General features: G+C 46.0%; 1 protein-coding gene across 2 annotated transcripts in view; it reads right to left on the bottom strand.

Moving 5' to 3' along the window:
- The window catches only part of DMAP1 (DNA methyltransferase 1 associated protein 1), a 406667-nt gene that overhangs the window by 103088 nt on the left and 280854 nt on the right, over nucleotides 1-22725 (bottom strand). The window lies entirely within an intron of this gene.

Below are 22725 nucleotides of genomic sequence, written 5' to 3'. Positions count from 1 at the left end.
TATCCACCTCTTTTTGTAAAAGAGACCAAACTTCTGCAATAACCAATCAGAGCAGCCTCACCCCATAGAACCTTCCTGAGAGAGCCTCAGATTTTCGTAGCCGTTGTGTAACATTCACCACATGTGCTGAAGGCTGAGCTTTCCCAGGGGAGGCGGGTGGGCGCATGGGAATCTATGAAAGTTACCAATACTGGGGAACCAAAGTTAAGGGTAAGTAACTTGTTTTCTTGCCCCGGTATTGGAACTTTCATAGATTCTCATGCTTTGTATCAGAGTAGCTAGCAGTACACATAATGCATATTTTGTTTTTTGCATATAAATATATATCCATTGTCATACCAAGCAGAATAACAACTCACTAGTGATACAAAATATGCCAAATAGGAAGGCGGGAGAGAAAGGAAAGCTCACCTTCTTATTGGAAAAGGTTCCCCAAGACTGCTTGACCCACTGCTGCATCCTCCTTCACTGAAGAATCCAGGTAGTAGTGCAGAGTGAAGGTGTGAATACTACTTCATGTTGCCGCTCTACAGATGTCCTTTATCGGGACCCCTGAGAAGAGGGCCACTGATGAAGCCATCGCTCTCGTAGAATGAGCACGAACTGTGCGCTCCAGAGGCTTGCCCGCTTCCCGATGGCAAAACTGGATTGCATTTGATATCCAGCGATAAATACAGGCTTTTGAATTTGGATATCCCCTCCTTGGAGCACTGAAGGAGACAAAGAGCTGAGAAGACTTTCTGAATGGCCTTGTCTGTTCCAAGTAAATTCAGGCATCTGTGAATGTCCAAAGAATATAGTGCCCTCTCTGCTGGCGTAGAGGGCCGTGGAAAGAAAGATTTTAAGACCACCGGCTCATTCAGATGGAATTCTGAAGGGACTTTTGGGATAAATTTAGGATTTGTCCGCAGGATTGGAACATCATTTTTGAATTGTAGAAAGGGTTCCACAATCGTGAATGCCTGAAGTTCGCTAACTCTTCGAGCTGATGTCAAATGCCAAGAGAAGAGCAAGTTTCCATGACACAAATTTCATATCCGCCCTGTGAATAGGCTTGAACGGAGCTTTCATCAGGTGCGAAAGAACCAAATTAAGGTGCCAGGCCGGTGGTGGAGGCCGGACTGGAGGAAAAACTCTGAATAAACCCTTCAGAAACTGCTTAACAATCCTTGCCGACCAAAGGGAAGGGCCTGATGATGTGCGTCTAAATCTTGAAATGGCTGCAAGATAAACTTTAACAGACAAATGCGCCAATCAAGATTTTGCTAGAGAAAGGATGTAAGGCAAAAGCCGGTGCGGGCCCTGTTTCTGGCATCAAAGACAAAACCTCTTCCACTTTGCCCGATAGGTCTTATTTGCACTAGGCGCACAGGCCTGAGCCAGAATGTCCCTACCTTCTCCTGGGATATTTAAATGCTGGAATTCTCTGTACTCAGGAGCCACGCTGTCAATTGGAGGGAATTCAGATCTGGATGGAGCACCTGACCCTGAGTCATTGACAAAAGCGATGGAACAGGCCGCAGAAGAATCGGATGGTCCTGAGAGAGTAGGAGAAGCTCTGTGTAGCAGAATTGTCGGGGCCATGCTGGTGCTATTAATATCATTCTGCACAGCTCCGCCTTGAGCTTCCTGATCAGTCTTGAGATTAGAGGAATTGGTGGAAAGGGGTAGACAAATGCGCTGTACCAAGCAATGTAAAGCGCATTCCCCAAGGATCCTTGATGGTGATCCCTGCTTGCGTAGCACTGGCATTCTGAGGTGTCGCAAACAGGTCGATCGTTGGGGTCCCCCAGCGTGAAAAGATCTCTTCTAGAATGGTCTGATTCAATTCCCACTCGTGGCTGATTGACCTCTGGCGACTCAAAGCATCCGCTGTGGAATTGAGCGTCCCTGCGAGATGTTCCGCTGACAGAGTAATCTTGTGTTGAATTACCCAGTTCCAAATTCTCTGCGCTTCCTTGGAAAGGGAACAGGATCTCGTCCGGCCCTGCTTGTTTATGTAATGCATGGCCGTGGTGTTGTCCATACGTACCAGCACTGAACGGGATTGGATTCTTGGAAGGAAAGCCTGCAAGGCTAGACGGATAGCTAGAAGTTCTAGCAGGTTGATGTGGAACCTGCATTGGGTTGCGCTCCAGTGGCCACTGACTGAGTTCCTGGAGGACCTTTCCCCAACCCTCCTAAGAGGCATCCGTCATTAACACCATGGGAGATGGAGGAAGCTTGAACGTTAAACCCACTGAAATGTTCTTTTTCCTCGACCACCAGTCGCTTGCTTTTTTCATGACCGGCGTGACCATGATTTTGTCGTCGAAGGAACCTGTTGCCTGACGCCATTGTTTGTCCAGTTGTTCCTGCAGTGGACGCATCCTTAGCCTGCATTGCGGAATCAATGGTATGCAGGATGATATCGATCCTAGAAGGGATTTGTAATGACGTACTGACAGAAATTTCCTTGATCGTAGAATGCGAGCTGACAGAGTGAGATTCTTCTGGCGTTCTTCCGACGGGAAAGCTTTGCAGCAATCTGTGTCCAGAATCGCCCCTAAAACTTTGTCGCCTTGGATGGTTGCAAGACCGACTTTTCCTTGTTGAATCGAAGTCCGAACTGTTCGAAAAGTGTCCTGCAGGTTGTGACAGCCCTGGAAGCTTCCTGGAATGAAGGAGCTTTCACTAGCCAATCGTCCAAGTATGGGAAGACTTCCAAACCAAAAACTGCCTCCTAAGAAAAGCCGCCACCGGAGCTAGTACTTTCGTGAAAATTCTCGGTGCGGACCGCAGAGCAAAAGGCAGCACCTTGAACTGAAAGTGGCTCTTGCCTACTGTGAACCATAAATATTGCCTGTGAGCTGGGTGGATGGGTACATGGAAATATGCATCCTCCAAATCCAGAGTTGCCATGTAGTCCCCCGGATTGTGAAGACGTAAAATATCTTGAAGGGTGACCATCCTGAACGACACCTTTATAAGATAAGTGTTGAGTTCCCGTAGATCTAGTATCGGACGCCATTTCTCCTTCGTCTTGTGAACCAGGAAGAACCTGGAATAAAATCCTTTCCCCTTTTGGGCGTGGGGTACAGGTTCTATTGTCCCCTTGATGAAGAGTTGGTGGGCTTCGAGACGAAGAAGTCCCAGATGTTTTGACGTAATGGCGTTTGGAGCTCTGTTTGGAGGAAGATTTTGAAACTCCAAAGTGTGTCCTGTTTTGATGATATTCAGAACCCACTGGTCTGATGATATGACCTTCCAGCTGTATAGACAATGGGCAATCCTGCCCCCCACTGGTGTTGACGAGGGAACAGGAACAGTAGAAAGAGCCACAGGGCCGCTATTGTTTCCTGGAATTGTCTCTCCCCTGTCGGACTTGACGCCCTCTTTATGGCTGGCGAGAGAAAGACGCCGACTGACTTTGCCGTTGAGAGTATTGGGGCTTGTATGATTGTTGTGAGTAGGAAGAACTGCGCTGCTGGTTTCTGCCTCTGTAGGATGAGAAACCTCTTCCTCTTGCACCCCTAAAAGGAACTTTACGGTAGGTCAAAGTTCCTAGGGACTTGGCCGCGTCGGTATCCTTCTTTATCCCTTGCAGGGCATCATCCACGTGCTTGCCAAACAACATTTCACCATCGTAGGGCAAATCTAGAATCTTATTTTGCACCTCTTGGCGAAACCACGTAGCTCTCAACCAGCCCTAACGCCGCAACACTGCCGAACCATAGCGCAATCTATTACCTACGAAGAGGCACGCTCACCCTCCAGCAAGATCTTTTTTACTTCATCCTTGAGCCATCAAAAAGTTCCTCCACAAATGGGGACAAGTCACACCACATCTGGCGATAATATCTCCCCAGGATTGCCAGAGCATTCGCCGCTCTAACAAGAAGGCTGGCCATAGTCGAGAACCTCTTTTCGACAATATCTAGACGCCTCCCTTCCTTATCTGGTGGTGTAGTCAGTGGTGTTAATGGATTTTTAGATTTACTCTGTGCTGCCTGGGAGATTACAGAGTATGGTTTCGGCTGTCCAGTGAGACAAGCGGGGCTGCCCTCCAGCGCTTTATATTTCTTCTCCAGCCGGGGAAGAACTGGGAGGACCGGCGCTGGCTTCTGCATGGCCTTTAAACCCTCAGACCAAACATACTCTTTAATGGGAATAGAGCGAACCGATTTTTGGAAGGTTCCTTCAAATCATATAAAAAACAGTCCGATTGGACCGTCGTAATTGGAAGTCCAAACCTCTTTGATGCCCTCTCCATGAGATTATGAAAACCTCCAATGTCTGCTGGAGGGGAGGTAGCGTTATCTGGCACTTGAACATCTAGGTCTTGAGGACCATCAATGTCCCAGTTTCTATCGGATCTTGGTCTGGATCCACCTGTCGATCATCATCTGATTTGGAAATCTGCAACTGTAATCTTGCAACATTAACTGCAAGTCCGAAATGAGTGAGGACGGCATGGCTACCAAGTCCTGTGGATGTTTTTGCGGAGACCTCTGAGGGCGTACATTCACAGTAGATCTCTCATGGTGAACATAGGTCTCCTGCGGCTCATAGTGATGTTCCACTGAGCCCTCGTCAGAACTTGAGTCCTGGCACTTGACATTTAGGTCCGATGGGCTATAAGCCGGTCCATAAGGACTCTCATCCTCCTCTTCAGATTCCTCATCCAGTAATAATGTGGGTGGTAAGGGTGTGACTCTCCGCGGAGACGTCATTTCTGGTGTAATCTGACGTTTTTTTGATGGAAATACAAAGTTTTCTACTCGTCGACGGAGTCGTCGTCGACTGAAGAATCCTTGTCGACGATGCAGTCGGCGAAGAGATTGGACTCGTCGTCGAAAGGTGGATCGTCGACGATGGAATTGTTGTCGTCGACGAAGGATGGATCGTCGACAGTGTTGTCGACGAGCTAGTCGTCAAGATCATAGCAGCTGTCGTCGACGACTTTGTCGTTGTCGTGCTTCTCGTCGTCGTCATCGACAGTAACCTCGTCGTCATCATCGTCGACGTCTAAGATGTTAGACTCGTTGACAATGAACAGGAATCGGGTACCTTAACCCTTTCCGTGCGGCCGCGATTTCCCTGGTGTGCTGTAAACAACATGAACAGGGGCGGGCGGTGACAAACCCCAGCCGTCATCAGCACACGAGCATTGTAGTGCATGACGGCTTGGGTTCGTCATCAGCATGGAAGGGGTTAAACTTCGACGCCGGTTTAATCGTCGTCGACGTTGCCATCGTCGACGAGCCCGTCGACGAGGCTGTTTTCAAAGGCAAATCTTTCTTGACCGGAATTGTCGACGTACCTGTCGTTTTTGCCGTCGATGGACGCTGTTTCTTGTCCAAATGCAGTTCCTGAGGAGTAGAAGTAGTTTTTTTGCCACCTTTTCCCTTTTCTGAAGATGTTTTAGTCACCTTTGCAGTCTGTGACTCCTCAAGCTGTCCCTGCCTCTCCTTTTCACCGCGGTGAGGAGATTTTAGGGAAGCAGGCCCTTTAGACCTATCAGAGGTCCCAAGTAAGGCCTTAACAGGGAGCTCAGTAGATGTACCCCTTTTCTTAGATCTTCTCGAGGACGGAGCCGAAGAAGAACCCTCACTGTCTGAAGAAATAACGTCCTTTCGGGTCTTCATCTTGTGAAGCCAGGTCAGTAGGCGGCCTTCTCTGTCTCTTAAGGTTTTAGTAGAGAAGGTCCTGCAAATCTTGCACTCAGTGGCCTTGTGGTCCGGGTACAAACAGTATATGCAATATTCATGTTTGTCCTCCACAAACAGCCTCTTTTTGGAACATGTAGCACAAGCCCTAAAAAGAGCCTTTCTCTCCTTGTCAGACATTCTTGAAACTGAAGAAAAAAGTTGAAATGGGAATAGTAAACTGAAGAAAATTGAGCAGAGCTCAATGGAGACTCCCTAGCACAACGTGCGGTAGAAAATCTGAGGCTCTGAGGCTCTCTCAGGAAGGTTCTATGGGGTGAGGCTGCTCTGATTGGTTATTGCAGAAGTTTGGTCTCTTTTACAAAAAGAGGCGGATAAGCTACAAAAGGGGATGAGGCCTAGGCCTATTTATTCACTTTTGTGCTTAATACTAGGTTAATTTATTTTTACAGAGACTCCCATTCCGACGACAGGGAATGATACAAAAAATGGGAATCTATGGAAGTTCCAATACTGGGGCAAGAGGTGTTATCTCGGCTTGGTTCTGAGCCGGAAGGCGAGGCAGCCGAATCGGATTCTCTGTGGCTACCATGACCAGATGGCAATAGTAGCCTGGAAGCCTTTTGTTTAATAGGAACTGAAGGTTTTTTTGTGGCAGGTGAGGGATTTGAGCACTCAGTGCAGCTTGACCCGGTGGAAGATCATGTGACTTCAAATCAATCTCTATGTCAGAGTCCAAATCTTGAATTGAAAATGCTCTTTCCTCTTTGGCATCTTCTTATGGTTTGATATCTCACTTACCGAAGCGATTAGGTGATCTCACGTCTCTGCATCTCCCTGCGTCATGTCCGAAGGTTTCACAAGATCTTTTTGGATTGAAACGACTGACATGCCTCACAATCTTCTTTGTGCTCGGGAGATAAAGACAGATTGCAGACCTTGTGAAGGTCAGTACGCGTGTACTTGGAATGGCACAGAGAGCAGAACCTAATTTTTGAAACCAGAACAGTAGTGAACAACAATTTACAAGCCAAAACCCAGGGGAAACACACACAAATTATTCAATTAATTATTGTGACATGTAAACATTATTGATAGAGACCAAACATGTTATTTGTATACAAAATAGTGTTCATAATTTATTTATATTATTTTCTTCATTTTTTGGGGTAATTTCTTTTATAAAAATACATATATTTAATAAAATGATCAATAACATACATACATTTATAATACAAAAAGTGTAAAGACAAGTCAAGAAACAAGAAAAAAGGGGAAAGAAAAGGAAACCACAAATGACTAAGTTGTTGGGATGGGCTAGTGGAGTTAGCAAAGCGGTAGATGGGAACTCTACGCGCGTTTGTTTACATGTCACAATAATTAATTGAATAATTTGTGTGTGTTTCCCCTGGGTTATGGCTTGTAAATTGTTGTTCACTACTGTTCTGGTTTCCAAACATTTGCTTATTCTAGTCCCTACTGGTAGTGAATATATTATGAGTAGGGGTCCCCGTATTTTCCAAAACAGAGGGCAGAATCGAAATGGAGTCCAGTTCATCAGCAGAGTATTATCGATAGAGTAGAGAGCCTTCCGATTTTCAAAATGTGAGGGATGGAATACGAGTTCGAAACAGTACAGATGAGGGTAGAGTGAATTACGCATTAAGAGGATTCCAAAAATGGTCTCAAACCAGAGTGCTGTAATACAGGTCAAAACCGGATGGCGGAAAGAAAACAATCTAACAATCGAGTCGTTGCTCATGCGCACTATTATCAAGAGGAGGAGTCACCTTACCTTGTGATTCGAAACACTTCTTAGAAGAAAAACTACTTGCAAACATCCGTACCCAACACTAGATTGCAAGAGTATGCTAAGCATTTGTATCTATAGCCAAACATGCCTCAAACAGAGGACTTGCCAGAATATGAAAATCAAGGTAAAAGTTGCACCTATAAGAGGGGATGTTGCGATTTCACACTGAACCAGTATCTAGAGAAAATGCTTTCCTACTAACATATCTAGCTCTAATTTGATGATGTGTACGAGCAAGAGTGCATTGCACAACCTGCAAGGGAACCATAATTGTAGACAAGAGTAAATGCACGATCATTTTTAACATGCCTGCATTATAACAAAGGTAGGGACATACAGGGATATGTACTATGTATGCTGGGGGTTTAGAGACTCCTGTTATTTAGCTGTGGTGTCCTCACAAATAGATCATACAAGACAATTGAAAAACATTAATTTTTAAAGTCAGAGGAGAGATGCAGGAGAAAATACGTTGGACCATTTTTCAGCAATGATCTCTCCAAACTGTGTAGCTTTAAACGTGGTATAGATACAAAAAGCAACTTCAGTTGATAAAAAAATGGTAGATTAATGACACCTCTACCGCTCTTTCTAACATTACCATAGACATGGTCTCGATGAGTGGAATGGTTAAGAAAAACAGAATGGCCTTCGAATTTGCCTTGACTAAGGAGAGTATGGTATGTAAGTAAACTACCAAACACCCACTGTTACACTTCTCTTCCTGATAATACCTGGAAAGTGTAACATCTTATGTTAGACACTTGAAAATTTTTAAAGAAAGAACAAGAAAAGGGCAAGCCAGGATTATAGGAAGAGATGGGGGACCAGTTACATAGCTGGGGCAAGTGGAATCTAGGACCTTTGGGGGGCAGTACTTGTGGCCTTCGTCCTCTTACTAAGACCAACATGTATATAGCCAAGCTTATTTTCAATGTGCCTGAAAGTGGGGCAAAAATGTCGAGGCTTCAAGGGATAAAGGCTAGTGTTAGGAGATAGAAAAGAAGAAATATAAAAGGTATATGAATTCCCAAAGTAGGCAAGGTGTTTAAACGGCATTGATTTGTGAAGTTGGCACCTAGTGTTGTTAGGAAAGAATTGTGAGCGCCTCCACCAATACATTTTTATACCTGACTAAATATTGTGAATGCATTGCTGCAACACTAACACATACAAAGGCTTCAAGTAATAACAGTTAAGATGGTATTTTGAAGGAGCTTTGAGACGTGCTACAAAAAAAGTTTCCTTAACGGTAGGCCTACAGAACAACACCAGCGTTTCAGTCATGCACACAGATGCCACCAAAAAAGCATGAAAGAAAAACACCTGAAAAGTAAGATTATAACTTCAAGTATCATTCACTTCAGGAACCCGTTTAACATCAGGAACTGTGTTTCTTCTTCCATCTTAAGAAAGAAGCACAAAAGAGATGACAAAAGTAGACCAGTGCACTAAAAGGTGTAGAGTCAGACCTAACAAAGCCATGTCCGAGATGCAAAATGGACTGTGCCGCGCCATTGTGGCGGTACGACAAAAATGGGGCTTCAATGCAAAGAAAAGATAACACACTTCAATGAAAAAGCCACAAAGAAACTTCTTCATAAGACTTCTATGGAGAAGTGTAATCAACCAGAAGCATACATGGCATGATTGCCAGCTAACTCAATGCTGGGCTGATCTTGGCTGTAACAAATGGGAGACTGAACTTAACAGTGCTTTACGCTTGCTTCCTTTAAAGTTAGGAGCGCAGTTTAATATTTCGACTAGTGTTGAAATGTTTACATGAGCTAGAAGCAAGCTGATTTATTGAACAGGTACGAACCTATCAGAGTTTTGCATTCAGTGAGATAGCTTTATATGGTGGTTCTCCGCATCAGATGATCTTCTTATGGACTCAAGCGATGATCTGTGCTCGGTATTAAAGCAGTAGATGGTCGTCCCTTTCACAGTCGCCAGTTCAATTCTGGTCCATATTTAAGTATGCAATGAAAATTTGTTGGTTTTACTGATTTGGTGCAACTCTTGTCAAGGTGTTTGTAGCCTGGGTTGCTCTGGCACCCAGATGTGGTCACTGAGTGTCCTGTACAAATACAACGTGTGGATAAAACGGTGATGGCGCTAAAGAACAAGTGCAAGGACTTGGAAAACCTGTCCAGCTGAAACAACAAACTCAAATATCAACAAGCATTTACAATGCAATAGGTTTCGCAGCATTAAAGTTTGATGGATAAGAAGCAAGCAAATGAAATAGACAAGAACGCCACTGAATGCTAATCAATGAGCGGACCTAAAGCCCAATCTAAATTTTGGTATTGTCCACAATATGTCCTGACAACAGACCGCTACAAGCTGGATCTTAACACACATACATACCTCTGTTACAAACCAAATTTAAACGTGTTTGTGTAACAAGATGGTGTACTAACCAACCAGCTGGACCAGTAATGCAAATTGCTAATTTACTAAGGAAGGATAGCAAGACGGGCATATAAAGACATGGATTTAAGATTAATTGCTGACTTAGCGGAGGTTAAAAGGAGTAAAACAAGCATTAGAAATGCAATAGGTCTCGCAGCATTAGAGTTAGTGCTTTTAGAATTGTTTATGGGTTTTTTTGTAAATCTTTAGCATGAGGTTGAGGGTGAGTGAGGGTGAGTGAGGGTGAGGGGTTGAGGGTGAGTGAGGGTGAGGCTGAGGGGTTGAGGGTGAGGGTGAGTGAGGGTGAGTGAGGGGTTGAGGGTGAGGGGTTGAGGGTGAGTGAGGGTGAGGGTGAGTGAGGGTGAGGGTGAGTGAGGGTGAGGGTGAGTGAGGGTGAGGGGTTGAGGGTGAGGGGTTGAGGGTGAGGGGTTGAGGGTGAGGGGTTGAGGGTGAGGGTGAGTGAGGGTGAGTGAGGGTGAGTGAGGGTGAGGGGTTGAGGGTGAGGTGTTGAGGGTGAATGAGGGTGAGGGTGAGGGAGGGTGAGGGTGAGTGAGGGGTTTTGGGTGAGTGAGGGGGAGTAGTTGAGGCTGAGTGAGGGTGAGTCAGAGTGAGGGTGAGTGAGGGGTTGAAGGTGAGGGGTTGAGGGTGAGTGAGGGTGAGGGGTTGAGGGTGAGTGAGGGTGAGTGAGGGTGAGGGGTTGAGGGTGAGTGAGGATGAGTGAGAGTGAGGGTGAGTGAGGGTGAGTGAGGGGGAGTAGTTGAGGCTGAGTGAGGGTGAGTCAGAGTGAGGGTGAGTGAGGGTGAGGGGTTGAGGGTGAGTGAGGCTGAGTGAGGGTGAGTGAGGGTGAGTAAGGGTGAGGGGTTGAGGGTGAGTGAGGATGAGTGAGAGTGAGGGTGAGTGAGGGGTTGAGGGTGAGTGAGGGGTTGAGGGGGAGGGGTCGAGGGGGAGGGGTTGAGGGTGAGTGAGGGTGAGTGAGTGAGAGTGAGGGGTTGAGGGTGAGTGAGTGAGGGTGAGGGTTTGAGGGTGAGGGGTTGAGGGTGAGTGAGTGAGGGTGAAGGGTTGAGGGTGAGGGGTTGAGGGTGAGGGGTTGAGGGTGAGGGTGAGTGAGGGTGAGGGGTTGAGGGTGAGTGAGGGGTTGAGGGTGAGGGGTTGAGGGTGAGTGAGGTTTTGGTTCCCCAGTCCTGCCCTGACAATCAACACTTTACTTTGGGACAGAAGATCTGTTCGAAGTCTCCTCTGGGTGGGGTGATGAACAGCTGCTTGGCTACACAAAAACACACCCGAAAGAAGCAGTATTCAAATATTCCTGGAATTTCGCGATTCTGTAGCAAATACCAGGATAAATAAAACTGCCAAAATGCCAACATTTCCCAGAGAACCTCCTGATTACAGCAAAATGTAACTTTGTATTATGTGGGTAGACTTCAAAAGCCACACAAATTAAAAGAGCAGACTAACTTGCACAACAGCCGGTAACAGCATTTCACCCGAGCTTACATGCGTGAAGAGATATTTACAAACAAGGAGGCAGATCAAGAAAGAAGAGAAACACCTGACCTCTTCAAAAGAGCTGGACAAAGCAGAACTGATGGAACATAAAGAAATTACTGTGGAAATAGTAAAAGGCGCTTTAGGCGGAGATGTGCAAATTACAACGTTAAAATTATCAGAACTTGACCTCGTTTGAGTGTGTACCACGACAATCTGAGTAGGTCCAAAAATGTTTCTCCTACTAGGAAAATTCAGAAATTAGGATTTTGTCTACGATTAGCAAACTTTTTTTAATTTCTCAGAGTCCCATTGGCTACAGACAAAAATGTCCGAAAAATCAATGTTTTTCACACACGCCACAAACCAAAATTCTGCTTATGTTCGCTGGTGAACAATCTGCGGGTTTACAGGTAGGGTTAACATGCATCTTAAATTATTTTCTCTTACTCCAGGTGGCAGGAAAAAGTGCTCTTCGTAAGAGCCCCATGGAGGCCCGGTGACAGGTTTCTCCACCAGCACCACCACTGGCACCTCACTCTGCATCGGTCGGTTTTTGGCACCACTGTCCTGTGCATTGTTCAAAAGCTGCAGTTTGGAGCCCCAAGTGTCCACACTAAAATTGTGCTTCCACAACCAGGAAAGCGTTAACTGGGAAAACTAATGATAAAAGGGGACAGTAATAAATCGCAGTACCTTGCAAAACTGCGTCTCGATTCCAGGAAATGTACTAAGCAGCCAAGCGCTTTAGTTAGAGTTCCGAGATAAACCAGGCGCTAGAATCTACCAGTACAAATGCACTTGCAGGGAGGGGAGGAGGCGGCAAAGTGGCAGGAGACTTTAGAAACCAACTCAGCCCTGTGCTTTACCTCATAGTAAAGCAAAAAGCAAACAGCAAAAAATGCGTGAGCAAACGCAGTTCAACCTCAAATCCGAACAAGAAAGGGTGGAGGGGGCAGGGGAGGAGGGGTCCGGGGAGGAGGGAAGGGCCAGAGGGACTTGATGGAAGTGGTGGGGAGGAGGGGGAGGGTATAGAGAGAGAGAGGAGGAGAGACAGGACAGGGGGAAGCAGCAGAGACACGGCGGGTAAAATAAACAAATAACACGGCGGGCAGGGGAGGGGGCGGAGAGGGGAGAGGAGAAATGCGACACGGAGGGAAGGGGAGGGGGCGGAGCGGGGAGGGGGCGGAGAGGGGAGAGGTGCAACACGGCGTCAGACGGAAGGAAGAGAGGGGAGGGGGAGGAAAAAGAGAAATGCGACACGGCGGGAGGGGGCGGAGCGGGGGAGAGGGTGTGTGTGTGTTGTTAGGAGACGGACGTGCACGCGCACGCGCTTTTAAGGTCAATGCGCATGCGCATAAGCTCAATGCGCATGCGCATTGACCTTAAAAGTCACGGGCACTGCAAGGAATCGCCACGATTCCTTGCAGTGTGGATAAAGAGTGGATAACTCGCAATAGTCTCGCTTGCTCGATGCGCATGCGCATCGACAGGCGAGACCTAAAAAACGAAATCATTATTATTAGATATCAGTTCATGAACCTGATATTTTCGATCAGCTCAGGTAAGCTGCGAGGAGTAGCATTAAGTGTCACAATGAGATCCAAAAGGAAGTCGAAGCAAGAGTTTTGTTTAGCCTCTCTACCTTACTGAGCTTCTTCTACTCTCTTCCTTACTGAGCCACTGCTGCTCTCTGCCGTACCGAAATTCGGCTACTGTCTACATTAGCGAGTCTCTGCTACTCTCTACCTTACTGATCCTCTGCTACTCTATACCATACCAAGCCTCTGCTACTCTCCACCTTTCTGAGCCTCTGCTGCTCCCTACCTTACTGAGCCTCTGCTACTCTCTAATTTAGCAAGCCTCTGCTAATCTCGACCTTAGTGACCCTCTGTTACTCTCTATCTTACTGAGTCTCTGCTACTCTCTACCTTACCGAGCCTCTTCCAAATAAACAGTGGTGTCATGGAATTTGAAAAGCCTACAGTTGTTTAGAACGTGGTGAAATGTAACTGTCATAGGTACAAAACTCACCACATGCAAAATGGCACTGATTACATGTGTTCTGTTTGTGTACTAATAAGCTGAACATGGATCAAAAATACACCAGTCACACTGTGCACAAAACTACAATTCCCAGAATGCCAAGAGCATTTGGCCACAAAAAAAAACAGAGGTAGCTGATTTATTCACTCTTGACAAGGGATCAAACATTAACTAAAACCATTGAGTTGTGAAATATCCCCATGCATGGTCACGTTCATTCACTGGTAGGCGAGCTAGTACCACTAAACGTTACAGCACAATATTTCTTATAGCAGGTATGAAGGGAATTCTGCTGTTCAGACCAGGCGTTGCGGCAGCTACACAGTTTATAAAATGAAGGTGCGGGGCCCCTGCACCAAATGATCTTGGGAAGCAAGGGGAGGGTCTGTCTTAGAGAGGAGCGTGATCTCACGTTGTATTTTTAGCAGTCTTTTGCTTTTATTCTTCGCCGCTTCTCCCGCCCTGTCTTCTCCCTATCTGGCCGGTGCTTGCAGGAGGCTGCTGTAGCCCGAGGGGACTCTCCTCACGCATACCTCTGTAAACACAGTTCCTGCGCAGTGCGCGAGCTGAAACGCCACATGCTTAGGGACTGCTGGGCTCACGCTGAACCTCGGGAGACCCCAGGACTGCCGCTTCTCACCTTCATTCTTCAATGGAAAACCGCTGAAAACTATGGGTTCCCCCGAAAAGCAGGTACAGCTATCCCCAAAAATACCTTCATAAATAGTTTCCTTCTTTGTTATCTTTAAAACTCGTCTTGCGAAGGGGTTTCCTGGTGCAGAGAATTTTTTTTAGCAAGTCCTTTCCACTGTGGTTTCCTACAAGACAAAATCCTAACAAGTCAGGTCCCGGGCCGCGCTGTGATTGGCTGACGTCACGGGGGTGTCCCGGCCGGCAGCCAATCACAGCGCGGCCCGGGAATGACGTCACGGGGGTGTCCCGGGCCGGCAGCCAATCGCAGCGCGGCCCGGGACAAAGGGGCGGGGCTTAAAAAAGCACCAGAAACGCCCCCGAATCGCGTTTTCAAGAGAAAGCGCGATTGACAGCCTCTGTCTCCCAATGGCTAGCCTCCATTTATGGAGCTAACCAATGAGAGGCAGAGGCGGGGCCGACGTCCCTACTGAAAACAAAAGTTTTCAAACTGGGAGGGGCTGTGCCCCTCGCCAGGTTCGAAACCTAAAAACGAGCACACCATGTCAGTTTTTTAAAGGGGGCCTCGAAACGGGTCTCAATCGGTCTCTGTTTTGTGCCCTTGCACAGGTGGCCCGTTTTTTCCCGGACTGCAGTGACTCCAATCACACTGCTTAGTTCTCACTACTGGAGAAGATACGGCATGACGTCATGCCGGGTGAGCGTTGTAGGGGAAGGCAAATCATTTAAAGAGAGTCATTTTCTCTCTTGATTTCCAATATCCTTTTAAAACTCAGGAGCAGCAGCATTGTTGTGATGTCGGGCTTGGAAGCTTTTTTATTATTATATACAAACCATAGTTGCTGATAATTTAGATAATTTATCTTATGCAACCAATGACAAAGCTAATAGCCCAGACTTGTTGTAGGTATGATGGTATTTGTTGTATCATATATCTGGGTGCAATGACCGAAACAGTAATACAAGTCTGGCGGCACACCATTTTAAGCACAGATTTTTAGCGTAGGTGTTTGTAAGCCACGCCCTTAAGTACAATGGCCACGCCCCTTTGAAAGACTCCCCCCCCCACCCCCAGTTTTTTCATACCACGTAAAGCCCTGAACACATGACATTGTATATAGTAAAACAGAATAATAAACATTTTAAAATAGCACATGCGGAAGTCACAGTCGGTGCTTAAAATTAAGAAGTGTTAATGCACAGATGCTCAGAGTACCTATTATCTACTCAAACATGTGGATGCTTCCACAGTAAAAGTACCAAATCCCTACTTCGAAAGTTGGCACTCTCCCTTTCAAATTATATACGTGCAGGTAGGTACTTAATAAAACATCACACAACACATGTAAAAAAATTAAAGAAAAAAGCTCTTCGGTTTATTTAGTGTTCTTGTGCACTCGTGCCTTCAACGATTTCAAAAGCTGAAGGACTTTTCGGGGAAGTGTGTCTCACTGCTTTTCAATCAGTCGTGGTAGTCTCCTCAACTCAGCCACCTGTTTACCCACTATCGCCGAGCAGCGCCTTGCTACTGAGAAGTGCTGGCACTCCCCCTGTCGAATGAACGAAGTGTGGGAGTTCAGTACCCGACAGGACCTGCCCATGTAAAGCACTGACGGTAACTTTAACTTTACACAGAGCAAGAGATCCGTAACCTGCGCAGCATGGTGAAAAATGACTAAAACGAGAACCAGGATACGGGGGTTACTGTATCCCGGACACCCGGGCTAGATCACTCGGGATACTGCATTTTATCCCAGCCGTCATGCGACGTTTCTGTAGCAAACTATTTTCCAAGCAGTCAATGAGGAGCGCCCTTCTAAAGTCTAAACCACACCTGTGCGACTCGATAGCACCTCTTCAGATCACACCTGTGTCTGGTGAGAACTCTCTGTGGGATCACGCCTGAGGTATGCCGAGCACTCCACACACCAGCCGAGTCAGCGCGAGAGCGCCTCTGGAGACACGCGCGCCATTACGCCTCATTACGTCCGGCGCACTGCAGGTTTAAGGGAACCGCGCGCCCAACCAAGGAACAGCGCAGACAGTAAAATGCAAATTAAAACAAAGTTGACTTGAAAGGTGGGTACAGGGTACGGTTCTATGCTGGAATCTGCCCGAGGGCGGGGCGCAGGTGATTCTGTCGATGTCACTTAAAGTCCCTTCCCTCCAGTCATTCGCAGCTCTCTGGACTCCCCAAATCAACCCCTGTGCACAAAGCGTCCCCTGACTCTCCCTACTCACACAGCCCCTCTCTACAATGACCTCTCCGAGGTGAACAACGGCTCCTGACTCTCACTCTTCACATAATACTACTCCCCACAGACAGAGTGACAGGCTCCCCGGTAAGTGCCTGAGCAGAAACCTCAGACTTTTAGCGCTATCTCCCTCTGCCCCCCGCATCTCCCAGGCTCCCTTCCTACCATGTTCCCAGTGGCAGGCTGCTGGCGGCTGTGGTTCTACTCTGGGTCTCTCGGCCATCCGTGGTCGGCGAGGTCCTGCTTGAGAGGAGGGTGAGTGAATACTCCTTACAGATCCCTCGGCTGCACCTGCCTCAGGTGCGCTGCTTTAAGCGTGGCCGGCCGGTGTGTCTGAGGCTGCAGGTGTCTTCTGATGACGCTGCACATTCCTTTCCAGACACCTCTGAGACAGGACGAATGAAACCCTAACCCGAGGAATGTAGCTGCTGGTTCACCCGCAGGCTGGCTACGGGATACACCAATCCCATATCTCGCCCAGTCATCAATGGGGCGAAAGGCGACAGAGAGTCCATTCATTCATTAAGGGAGTGACGCCAGAGAGACCCCATTGATCCACGGAGGGCAAGGAACTAAAGGCAGACCATTCATCCATGGAGGGACGGAGGCTTCAGGTAGCCCATTCACCCATGGAGGGACGCAGGCTTCAGGCAGCCCATTCACCCATGGAGGGACGGAGGCTTCAGACAGCCCATTCATCATGGAGAGACAGATGCTTCAGGCAGTCCATTCACCAATGGAGGGACGGAGGCTTCAGGACAGGCAGCCCATTCACCCATGGGATTTTGTCGAGCACGTATGGCACCGAGATACTGAAAGAGTACCACAATGTAAGGCGCAAAAAGCAAGGACATGTATAAACACTGAGTTGTTGCTAAGAATGTAGGACAGGTCCCGGGCCGCGCTGTGATTGGCTGACGTCACGGGGGTGTCCCGGCCGGCAGCCAATCACAGCGCGGCCCGGGACAAAGGGGCGGGGCTTAAAAAAAGCACCAGAAACGCCCCCGAATCGCGTTTTCGAGAGAAAGCGCGATTGACAGCCTCTGCCTCCCAATGGCTATCCTCCATTTATGGAGCTAGCCAATGAGAGGCAGAGGCGGGGCCGACATCCATACTGAAGACAATAGTTTTCAAACTGGGAGGGGCACTTCGTGCCCCTCGCCAGGTTCGAAACCTAAAAAGGGACAGAAGCGGAAAATGCACATAAGTATCTGAACACATGTAATACCTTCTTTGTGTTAGTACCACTGTGGACATTAAGATGAACCAACCATTTCATTTGAAAAATAAGAAACAACTGGATCTTTGAGATATTTGAGGAAGGAAACAAGTTTACAAATTAAAGAAATTGAGGAAGGTGAGAGCATCCTTAAAAGTGATGCGGCAATGAGCGGCCTACAACCTTGCAACAAGTATCAGAGCTATCTTGAAAAAAAGAGGGTACCCAAAAGTGAATATGGAGGTCAGAGGCTGAGAAGAGAAGCGAGTAGCATAGCAAGATAGTTGGGTTGACAAAAGCTAAGTTAACACTCATGAACAAATCGGGAATGAGTTGAGGTGGCGAGTACCAGAGAAGAGAAAATGACAGGAAGGTTAGAGAGAGCCCACAGATTAACAGGAAGAGAATACTGATTGATGGCCGTAACTCGGTAAGAGTAAACCAGCTGGTACAGACAGATGGATTAAAAGTAGGGTAAGCATTTATAGTAATGCCTAAGAGGCCTCTAAATTGGCTTAACAATCACCTTGAGGTTATAATGCATTGCTTAGGCGCAATATATTACGCTGGGGAACACGGGCCTGTGTGGGCTGAAAAAGAATTCTAGACAAAAGAGATGTAATATGGAATTATCTAAATTACAATAAAAATACTATAAAAGAGTGCAGATTACTACAAGTAATGGGAAGAGCTTGAATGTATCCAGGTAAATAGCTTGTATACTACACCTCTTGAAAGGCATGGAAGGGAAAATGCTTACATCCTTCAAGGAACCCGATTGAGCCAGGAAGATAAAGATAGGCTGAGCTACCAAATATATATCAAGCATTATATTTGACCATGGAGCAGAAAATGTATGTGGGTGCAGATCCCTACTGTGACAAACTGTGCAAAGCACTGTCAAAGCGTGATTAAAGAATGCATTGGAAGACAGGCCCACACCTACACAGCATCAGGCAAGACATATTTATTTTATGAGCAGCACAAGCATAATGTTGTATGACATTCACTGAAGTGGGGACTCCTTGCTCTTTGATCATTATTACAAGCAATGGCATTAATTCCGGGATGAGCAGTTGTGACTTACTGTACGAAATCGGTGAATTGCAATAATTGTGCCACACTAGACCACCTTCTTATGATTGTTGGCCCTCTTGACTCAACACCAGGCCAGCACTTAACCATGGGTGGGCAATGCGTCCACCGGAGCAGCTCCTACAACAGTTGCTGGAGCTATCAAACTTCAATTTGCATGGGTAAGGGCTATTTTTCATCTACATTTATTTTTCTTCATTAGTATTGACGGTTTTACCTTTGAGGCCTCCACTGTTTAAGACTCAGTTCGCTTACATGTAGGATCCAACATTCAACACCCGACATGCTGAAAAACGGCTCATCGTTCCCACTTCCTGATTATTTTTCTTTGTGGGAAATGTTAGGAAAAAAAAACCTTGTAGCAAAATGTTACTTACACACTATTTCCACACATGGAATGATTTAGAAAACAAAACATCGCATTGCCACCAATAAGCTCATTTCCTTTCAAATTGAACAATTTAAACCACTTGATGGAGAAATTCATTGTCTAAAATAAGGAGTTTGGTCATTTTGGGGGTGAGAGAATCAAGTTTGAGAGTGAACATGTGCACCAAATGCTAAAGGAGGAACTAGTGCTCTTTATAATGGCTCTTGTGAACTGTCTCAAATGACACCTGTAAGAGTGGTTCTACAAAATGTTAAAGGCGCAGTCCGAGTAGGACGGGGGAACAAAGTGGCTGCTCTAAGATATGGGCTATCTTCCTTGCACATATGGGGAGTTACTTGCTGTCAATATCAAGGGTCCAATAAACCACATTAATTTAGAAGATAGATATTATCAGTGTCTGCTTAATACTCTGTCTGCATTTTGCCTATCAATCCTGAAGGTGATGACCTCTGAACCAAAGTTTAAAACATTATTATTAGACCTGGCATCCTTGGCGTGGTTTCCTCCTAACTTTATGCCTTCAGACCTCCTGTTTTTGCAGACTTTGTTTTGTGGCCTTAGAACTTGGCACACTTTACAACTCATAACCAGTGCTAAAATGCTTGTGCTCTCTGCTCACAACATGGTAGCATTGGCTTATAGACCCTTGCTATATTTTATTTACTTATAAGTCGTGGTGAAGTGCAATACATGTGCCTGGGCCTGTAAATTAAGTGCTACCAAGGGATCTGCAGCACTGATTGGGCTACCCACTTCAGCCCCTGAATTTGCAGAACCTGTTTGCGCAGTTTTAACCTAGTAAAATAAACCTGTGCCAGGCCCATCAAACTTGTTTTTTCATGCATATAAGTAACACCTAAGGTAGACCCAGGACAGCCCCAGGGGCATGGTGAAATGAAGCTGGACATGTACTTTTAAGTTTGACATGTCCTGGTTGTGAAAAACTCAAAGACATCTTTCACTACTGTAAGGCTAATATCTCCTATAGGATAACATTGGAGTTGCTTTATTACATTTTATAAGTGTATTTCCAAATGGGAAGAGATAACTAGATCATGTTTGAGGTCTCTGGAATCAAAATTTAAAATCCTAACGTAAGGTGAAGTCTGATTTCAAATAGAAATTCTGAAATAGACATTTTTACAACGTAGCATTTTCACGCCTTAGTCATTTGGGGTGTAGTTGGGCTTTGTGTATTCCTCCTAGACAGTCACATACAATGGGAGCTTAGGTGTAACTGGATGGGCCATCAATGACAGGATGGGAGAGAGGAGCAGTGCTCAGCCTCACACCTGAATAGGCCGAGTCCTGTCTCCACACAAAGGACAGCATTGCCCCTGTAGTTAGTCTCGAGTCAGAAGGGCATCTGTGCACTTCAAAAGCACAAGTTTCTCCCCACTTCAAAGGTACAAATGTGTATAGAAAAAGGACCCCAGACACCACCACTGCATGACAATTCTAGAACTTTGGATACTCTGCCAGGAAGATGGAGTGCTGCCAAACAACCGCCACTCTGCTAGACTGCATTTTGCTGAACTCCTGCTTTGTGGTGCCTACCTGCTGCCGTCTTGCCTGGGTGAGAAGGACTGGACCTACAATTCTTTAACCAAGCACCCAGACTGACTCCAAGGGCGAGTAGGCAGACCAACTGATTTGCAGTCTCAGGGACTTAACAGGCTTCCGACTATGTTGCATTTGCACCTGGACTCTGCCATCTGTGACTCTACCCTATCAAGTGGTGCCAACCCAGTCTTGGGCCCTTTGAAGTGGGATTAAAGTGCTTTGCCATCCTCTGTGGGTCCAGTGGAACCAACACATCTCCTCTGCTGCGCAACCCTGACCAAAATTGACGCACCTTCGCAGCTGCATGAATTGGACCCATCAAAGACTTGCACTGCCACCATAGCCTGCATTGCATTTGGAACCACTGCTGTGCGACGCATCCTTAGTGCAGGCCCACGTAACTGATAGTTGGCAGCCTCGACAACCACACCGGACACAGGAATTTGCGCGTCATCGGGATCCACTACCTTGATGCAACAGGACCTTGCACCTCAGCTGCGCTGCATCTCAGAATCGACAGCATCACCTTGGCTGCGCAAAGCATCTTTAACACAGATCCATGCAAAGCTCCACAAACCAGGATTGAAGGTACTCTGTTGTGCTGGCTCAACTGGATGCCTGCAGTCAGCCCGAGCTCCATTGCAGTTGGCCTAAACTTGTGACTTTGTCTCAGAACGGCACTAACAGCTTTCCATAGTTATCACTTTACGCATTTTGGCACTATTTTCTTTAAAAACTTAAAAATTCTGGTTCTATTAATTGCTTTTTATGTGTTGGTCTTGTTATATTTATTATATTCAGCTATATTTTTCTAACACGGTGCAGGATCTTTTCGTGCGGCAATAAGTGTTGCATAAATACTTAACACATTGCCTTTAAATTAAGCCTGACTGCTCTCTGCCAAACCACCAGGGGGTTGAGCACGGGTGGTTAACCACATCGCTGCTGTGGTTATTTTTCCCCTGTGCTGGAAATTGGAATACTCCTATATTCATGACGAGCTCAGCTCGTCATCAGCACAGCTCAACTGTGCCTCATGACGAGCTGAGCACGTCATGAGCATGGAAGGGGTTAATTTGGGGTTGCTTCTGTCATACCCCGACTAACCTGTGGGTGCAGCTTGACTAGAGTTCAAACTCCAGTCAATCAGCAACTTAATTTCTTACAAAAATTCTATAGGCTGCAAATTGCGTGTGTCAAAAGCACTAGGGGGAAATTCTGATGGTTTAACCTCCAACATCAAGCACTTCTTTATTAAGGATATTAATGTCATCTAGTTCATGGTGGACGGCCGTACTGCCTACAAACCATGTAAACATCACTAAATGTAAATTCATTACTCATTATACACTTCATCGCAGAGGACGAACCATTAGATCTGCTCTCCAAAGAAATTAATACTAAGAGAATGGACAACAGAGGATAACGCCTCTGAGTATGTCTCTTACCAGGACAGATGGATCATCAATAGGTCTAGCTTTTTCTGTACTCTCTAAGAACAGAAAACTTTGGAGGAACAAAAAACAAGTCCCCATCTGGATTTGGATTATAGGTTCCAAAGCACTATTTTGCAATAAATGCAGTTGGAAACATGTAGTAAGGAATATTTACTTTTAAACTGTAAACAGAGTCTTAATTTAGCTAGAAAACATTTAATTTAAAAAAAAACTTGAGAAAAACATATTACAGCTGCTCCTTATTTTTTTACACCACAACCTGGTCATAAATTCACCCTAGCCATTAACTTGATTTGTGACTGCCTCAGCTAGCCACACTTACTATTCCAAATCCAGTCCAGCCAGTTTGGGTGCCAGAGCCAAGTTGTGGTAAGTGAAGTTGTGGAAGTGGTCAAAGTTCGAATCTCAAACTAAATGTTTTCTAATTTCCTGTTTTTCAAAATCAAAACTTTAGAACTGCATGGATTTCTAACTAAATATATTTTTTACCTAGCCTAACAGTTCTGAAACACACCTTATAGATTCAAAATTGATCTCAGTTTCGGGACAAGAACTTCCTTGTAGACACTAACTGTCAGTGTTTTGTGATTGCTCAACTGAGCCGAAGACAACGCTTTACAAGAGCAGGGGTGCAGAAGAGAAGATTAGTGCATTTTAAACAGTAAAAATATACATATAAAA

Source organism: Lissotriton vulgaris, chromosome 1_2 (assembly GCF_964263255.1).
Source record: "Lissotriton vulgaris chromosome 1_2, aLisVul1.2, whole genome shotgun sequence".
Taxonomy (NCBI): Eukaryota; Metazoa; Chordata; class Amphibia; order Caudata; family Salamandridae; genus Lissotriton; species Lissotriton vulgaris.
Note: the sequence above shows the minus strand (reverse complement) of the source record. Positions and strands in the feature narration are given on the sequence as shown.